A 7,673-nucleotide genomic window follows, 5' to 3' on the forward strand; every position below is an offset into this window, starting at 1 on the left:
TTTAGGGGATTTTTTTCACATTTTCTCACACAAATGAGCTCTGATCTTGAAATTTGTCGCGACGAAGGAAAGTAGAACAACAGGTAATGATAGGTAGGGTAAAGGTACGCAGGCACTTTTTGAGAAAACGGTGATAGATAATTATCAACTTGAAACCTTTACAGAAATTTGGCTCTTTTTGTTTACACATGCACAATGCAGTTTAGTGATGCTCTGGTAAGAGAAGGGAGAACCAAAACGCAGATATATTTTGCAGAACTTCAAAGAATTATTATAGTTTATTTGTTAAAATAATATTTTATAATTTTAACTTTATACCTACCCTCTTTCTGTGATCTCCTCTAGTCTTCTGTGTTCAGTGTACCTCGTTGTTTAGTGTTTCCTGTAGCCCTGATGATGGAGGGAGCGCCTCCGAAACATGTTGGCTTTTAACAAATAAACTATAATAATATTCTTTGAAGTTCTGCAATATATATCTGCCTTTTGGATCGCTTTTCAAGTTAAAAATAAGAATACTTACTTCTTTGTCTAAACGACGTATTAACGAAAGTTCTTTAGTTCCAGATAAGATCACAATAGGACTATCATGTTCTTTTAATCTTAATTCTATATTGCCGTGCTCCCCCGGATCTCCCAGAATATGTAGTTTTCCTGAAATAAAATAAGAAAGCAAGGGTTATAGGGAGTTTGATCTGTTGAAAGCAGGGTGAAAGGGAAATAAATATACAGGGTGCGCCAGAAAAACAGTGACAACGGCTCAGGGTAGGTAGATCTCATCATTTCCAACAAGGTTCTGTGGGTCATTTTCCTAACTTCGGCTTTATTTCTGAGAAACGTCCAAAAAACCACTTTTAAAAAATCACAGACCATGTGTCAGTTTTTAGGTCATGACTTTTTCATTTTAATACATAAACTGTTTTTGTTAAAACCACAAAGCACAAAATTTTGATCCGAATACACCTGAGACACGATTTCCAAACAGTTTTTAAGCTCGATAAAAATTGACGTCATCATGTCCAATCCCCCACCAGATGTAGCATGTATATCAGAGCACTGGTTATGTGCTGGCGATGAAACCGATTGTAATCTACTATGCCCATTGCCTTTGTATTTTGTTGCTAGCATGTATATCAGAGCACTGGTTATGTGCTGGCGATGAAACCGATTGTAATCTACTATGCCCATTGCCTTTGTATTTTGTTGCGCTTTGCTCATACGTCATATTATGGTAAGTTTCTGCAAAAAGTCATCAGATTCCCCCCAAAAAAATACCACTTCGTGGCATAAAAAAAGACCCCGCCAAGTCGTTCCTCCCAAAATAAATCAAGTGCCCACAAAAAATAAACAAAACTCCATCCCCCCCCTCCCCCCCCCAAAAAGTTTAGAAATCTATTTTGTACCCCACCTTTTATTCACTTCATAATTTGTGTGCTCCTCCTTCACGTAGTACCTACCTTTCTTTCCCCTCATTACACTCCTCTTTCCTCTGATTACTTCTGCTTCAGTGCATTGGCGGCGTGCCACCTACCTTTCTTTACTCTCATTGCACTCCTCTTTCCTCTAATCTCACTTCTGCTTCACTGCATTGGCGGCGTGCAATGCTTTAAAATGAAATCGATGGCACGCCACCAATGCAGTGAAGCAGAAGTGAGATTAGAGGAAAGAGGAGTGCAATGAGGGTAAAGAAAGGTAGGTGGCACGCCGCCGAGGAGCACATAATAAACTGAATATTAAACAAATTAGGTAGGTACATAGGTACTGATTTTCTTTAATCACGATCGAATAAACTACGGACTAAAAAATTCCCGGAGGGACGGACCCAGCTTGTTACTATCTTATCTTCATCCCGAGGCATGGCCAAACTTGTAGAAAAGGCATGGCCGAACTTGTAGAAAATAAAAAATACGGTCGCGCTGCGCGCTCCCAAGTAGCTGCATACTTATCAAACTAAAAACATAAACGAAACTCAAAATGTTGGTCGAGAGCGGAACATTTCTCTCCCGCAGTCTCTGCACTCTGTGTATTTCTCATGGTGGAGATTTTAGCATCAAAAATTGATCATATCTCAGGATTCTCTCCCGCAGTCTCTGCACTCTGTGTATTTCTTATGGAGATTTTAGCGATCAAAAATTGATCATATCTCAGGATCAGTTTAGATTCGCAAAATCCTTTCTTATTGCACACCTAGACCATAAAAGGAATAGTCCTATCAAATTTCAGTTTCTAGGTGTTGTGGTTCTAGAGATAGAGCGATCAGTGTGTGAATATGAACTGTGAAATGTGAATGAGTGAATGGATCTTGACCTTGGCCATGCCTCGGGATGAACTAGCGCTAGTTCATCCCGAGGCATGGCCAAACTTGTGGAAAAGGCATGGTCAAACTTGTATTTATCAAACTAAAAACATAAACGAAACTCAAATATTAGGCGAGCGAGGAAAAGTTTTCTCTCCCGCAGTCTGCTTCCCGGTATTTCTTATGGTGGTGCATAAAAAATTGATCATATCTCAGGATCGGTTTAGATTTTCGCAAAATCCTTTCTTATTGCACACCTAGACCATAAAAGCGAAATTAGGCGAGCGAGGAAAAGTTTTCTCTCCCGCAGTCTCTGCTTCCTGTGTATTTCTTATGGAGATTTTAGCGATCAAATGAGGCGAGCGAGGAAAAGTTTTCTCTCCCGCAGTCTCTGCACTCTGTGTATTTCTTATGGAGATTTTAGCGATCAAAAATTAGGCGAGCGAGGAAAAGTTTTCTCTCCCGCAGTCTCTGCTTCTCTGTGTATTTCTTATGGTGATTTTAGCGATCAAAAATTGGTCATATCTCAGGATCGGTTTAGATTTTCGGAAAATCCTTTCTTATTGCACACCTAGACCGCAAAAGGAATATTCCTACCAAATTTCAGCTTTCTAGGTGTTGTGGTTCTCGAGATAGAGCGATCAGTGTGTGAAATGTGAACGAGTGAATGGATCTTGTTCTTATAATATAAGATTCATCCCGAGGCATGGCCAAACTTGTGGAAAAGGCATGGCCGAACTTGTATTTATCAAACTAAAAACATAAACGAAACTCAAATATTAGGCGAGCGAGGAAAAGTTTTCTCTCCCGCAGTCTCTGCACTCTGTGTATCTCTTATGGAGATTGTAGCGATCAAAAATTGATCATATCTCAGGATCGGTGTAGATTTTCGCAAAATCCTTTCTTATTGCACACCCAGACCATAAAAGGAATATTCCTACCAAATTTAAGCTTTCTAGGTGTTGTGGTTCTCGAGATAGAGCGATCAGTGTGTGAAATGTGAAATGTGAAAGTAATATTAGAGGAAAGAGGAGTGCAATGAGGGGAAAGAAAGGTAGGTACTACGTTGAGGAGGAGCACACAAATTATGAAGTGAATAAAAGGCGGGGTACAAAATAGATTTCTAAACTTTTTTGGGGTGGGATGGAGTTTTGTTTATTTTTTGTGGGCACTTGATTTATTTTGGGAGGAACTACTTGGCGGGGTCTTTTTTTATGCCACAAAGTGGTATTTTTTGGGGGGTTAACATTACCATCCTTATTTTCATCCTAAAATCTCTCCTAAAGGTAAGAAATAACCTAACGGATTATCAAACCTACAGCCATACCTACAAAACTCGCAATAAAGATAATTTGAAACCGACGCGACACAGGGTTATATGTAGCTGCGAGAAACGGATGTAATTACCATGGTGTTCTTTATTTTAACAAACTCCCTGTCGCGATCAGAAACTTACCTCCGAGAAATACCTGTATAAAAAAGCATTCTATTCGGGGGATGAATTCTAGAGGAGGAGAACTATCGATAGTCGGCGCCATCGATAGTTATCGATAGTTTTCGATAGTTTTTTTTATTACATATTTCCCTTGTTCCTAAAGGTCTTATCCCCCAAAAAGACCTAACCTAACCTAATTTAAAGAAAATTACACGTATTAATTTAGGTCACAGGGTTTTATTTCAACATTTTTTTTTTTTACTTTCTATTACTACAGTAGAGAGCTATACTAGTGATGAAAGTATTGCAATCGGTCTAAATTTTCAAAATCCGGAAATGGTTGCCCATAGAAGGACTTATCCAAATATTGTGTAGTAGTAGGGAGTGCGAAGCGCGACCCTATGCTCAACACCGTGAAGCCCCGGGAGCGCGCAGCGCGACCGTAAATAAGGGAGCACGAAGAGCGACCGCATGCACAACCGCGAAGCCCCGGGAACGCGCAGCACGACTGTAAACAAGGGAGCGCAAAGCGCGACCCTATGCTCAACCCCGCGAAGCCATGGAGCGCGCAGCGCGACCGTAAACAAGGGAGCGCGAAGCGCGACCATATGCACAACCCCGGGAGTATATGCAACCTCCCGAGCACGCAGTGCGAGTAATAATAATAAACTGAACATTTAAAAATCTGGTGTGAACATCACACGACTTTCTATTACATTTGCGGAATACGTATTTAGGAAAAAAATTAACATGCTTACTTGTTAATTAATGGTTCGCAAATAAAAGGGAAATTTACTGACACAGGAGGTATCGAACCCGCAACTCCTCAACTGTAAGTCGGAGAGTGCTAAAAGTAGGACCATTCGATTCGGCGTAAAAAATCACATGGGTTGAACTACTCACATGCTTACTTGGTAACGATTCACGAATAAAAGGGAAATTTGTTGACACAGGGAGTATCGAACCCGCAACTTCTCAACCGTAAAGCGGACAGTTCTAAAAGTAGCACCATTCGATTCGGCGTCAAAAATCACATAGATTAGAATATTCACGTCCAAATGACCAAATGTTTTCGATGTCTCTTACACTCTTACCGTTTACGAAGTAAGGGTTAAGCAACAATGACTTTGGTTAATATCTGGATGGGTGACAATCCGATTTTAACCAAATTGTTACAGTCGCGTCCTTGGACCATACCGGTATAGCATACCAAATTTCATCGCTCTGCGACAAACCCTTCTTGAGATATTTTGTATACCACCTTTTTCTCACGAAACAATTGTTAAGTAACAATGACTTTTGTTAATATCTAGACCCCCACAAAAACACTAATGTGAAAAAAAGGCCAAGTTCCTATCTTCCTGACGTGTTCCGATTCCGATTTAGTGGCCTAGAATGTGCCTGATGTCCTCACAAACCCCAGTTACCTAGATGACTGTTATCTGGTTACTAGAAATAAGTAATATTTTTTTATATTTTTATTTTAAATTTTCTATTTCTATTTTGTGTTTGTGACATGTAAACAATTTGTTTTGAGTTGAAATACATGAAACTTTGAATTGAATTAAATTGAATTGAATTATTCTTTTCTCTGGCGCTGTTTTTTACATTTTCTTTGGAAAAAGTTTTCCTCTGATTGGTTGAAATAAATCTTTTTCCAGCGGAAAAATTGAATTTTATTTTCACAGACCTCGCGTCTCCAAAGAACAAAAAAACAACCATGCAAAGGCGCCCACACACGGTCAGTAGATTTCTAGCATCATGTGTGTTTTTCAGGTAGTCAAGTGGTTATTACTCCGGGAAGGACGTGAGTTAAAAAGGCAAAAAAAGGTCTCATTCTGATCCTTGAATAAAGCGCAAGTTTCGGACAAAAACCACGTGTTTCGTAACGTAAAAATCAAACATGACGACGCATTTCAGATCATTTCACATTTTTTTTCCTTCATAAATCATGTGGTAACATCAGATTTTGGATTGAGACCATTTTTCACGAATTTGCGAAATTTTGCAAAGTTCGCGAATCGACAAAGTTATTGAAATTTCGCGAAGTCGCAAAAAAATGGAATTAATCCGAAATCTGATGTTACCTCATGATTTATGAGGGAAAAACATTGCAAAATGATGTGTCATATGGTACATTTCAATCACTTTGTCAATTCGTGAACTTTGCAAATTTTCTCGAATTCGCGGAAAATAGACTCAATCCAAAATCTGATGTTACCACATGATTTATGAAGGAAAAACATTGTGAAATGATATGTCACACATTTACATTTCAGTTAGTTGAATGTTCGCGATATTTTGCGAAATCGCGAATCGCAAAAAAAAAATTAATGAATAGTCTATTTCTATTGTACATGAAATTTTAAGTAGAATAATAATAATTATGTAATAAAAAATTGGGGTTCTTTAATGAATAGTCTATTTCTATTGTACATGAAATTTTAAGTAGAATAATAATAATTATGTAATAAAAAATTGGGGTTCTCATTTGAAATTTCAAAGTTGGTACCAAGTTCGCGGTTTTTGCGAACTTGTTCGCGAATTTCAATATTGCCAAAAAAAAAAAAAAATATTTGCAAAAATCAAAGAGATACGGTTTTTTTTTTTATTATTCGACAACTCCAACAGATTCGGAGCAATTTGAGTGGGTCATACATTGGTGGACACCCTGTATAGGTAATTATTTATTTACTTTTTATTCTCAGGTGTATAGGTTAAAACTCAGGTATCGTGGACGGAACTCGGATGACTTTTTTTTGGGTTGGTACGGAAATCGGATGATTTGGCCTTTTTGGACGGAACTGGTGTTCATCCATCTAGGTCTTCCTTTTCTTTGCCTTTTCCCATGTTCAGATGGGGTCGGCGTTTGTCGTCGGAACTGGTGTTCCTCCAATTATTCTAGGTATTGTTTAATCTAATAAAAGGATCAAAATCTCTCTCCCTCTCTCTCCCCCCCTTTGGGAAGAAAGATATTCCTCACAAAAAGTTAGAGATAAGCTTAGGGGAAGAATACCTATGTATATTCAAAGTTTTTTAAGATGAGTGTTTCACCGCCGTTTTTTATTTCGTAGCGATGAAATAACTGCTACATTGGACGCTTGTGGTCTGTGTCGTAGCATGCCCATCCCGTAGTATGCCTCTCATTCCCCATAAGAAATACACAGGGAATAAGGTTTGAGGCCAGCAAAACTTTTCCTACGTTTAATATTTTCTCTCGCTTTTAGTTTTCAGTTTTCATTTCTTCGAGACAGTATTAGTTTTCAGGGGCGAAGCCAAGGGAGCGCGAAGCGCGACCTCATGCACACCCCGCGAAGCCCCGGGAGCGCGCAACGTTTAGTATTTTGCTCTCGCTTTTAGATTTCAGTTTTCATTTCTTCGAGACAAGACTCAGGGACGATATTAGTTTTCAGGGGCGAAGCCAACCTCATGCCCACTCCGTGAAGCCCCGGGAGCGCGCAGCGCGACCGTAAACAAGGGAGCGCGAAGCGCGACCCCATTCACAACCCCGCGAAGCCCCCGGGAGCGCGTCTCTCTTTGATTTTCTTTTGTTTTGTTTCCTTTTGTATTAGATTTCTGAATTTTGATTTCTAAAAATCTCTCTCTTTGATTTTCTTTTGTTTTGTTTCCTTTTGTATTAGATTTCTGAATTTTGATTTCTAAATTGAGGTTTTAAAATTTGTAGGTATGTATAGGTACATTGATTTGAGTTGATTAGGTATAAATTGTTTAATAGTGGCTAACTCGCCAGCTATGGGTTCCTGATCTTGTGGTCAATCAGTTTGGAATTAATAAAGTCAGTCGAATATTTGAACTTGACCGAAATACACAGAAGTTTTCTCTCGCTATTTTAAACCCACTAAACATAAATTAGGTACTGAAGGTTTCACTACTATTATTACCTATTATTGTATCTTTTTGGAATAATAATAATAATAATAATAA

At 38.7% G+C, this 7,673-nt stretch overlaps 1 long non-coding RNA gene across 1 annotated transcript in view; it reads right to left on the reverse strand.

Annotated features, from left to right (window-relative positions):
• The window catches only part of LOC113467651, a 2,953-nt gene extending 2,172 nt beyond the window's left edge, over positions 1-781 (reverse strand). Inside the window, exon 1 of the long non-coding RNA XR_003391646.1 lies at positions 521-781. This is a non-coding gene — a long non-coding RNA (uncharacterized LOC113467651). The remainder of the gene's footprint in view (positions 1-520) is intronic.
• Positions 782-7,673: the final 6,892 nt, after the last annotated feature.

The sequence above is a fragment of the Diaphorina citri genome, unplaced genomic scaffold (genome assembly GCF_000475195.1).
Source record: "Diaphorina citri unplaced genomic scaffold, Diaci psyllid genome assembly version 1.1 scaffold517, whole genome shotgun sequence".
Lineage (NCBI taxonomy): Eukaryota > Metazoa > Arthropoda > Insecta > Hemiptera > Psyllidae > Diaphorina > Diaphorina citri.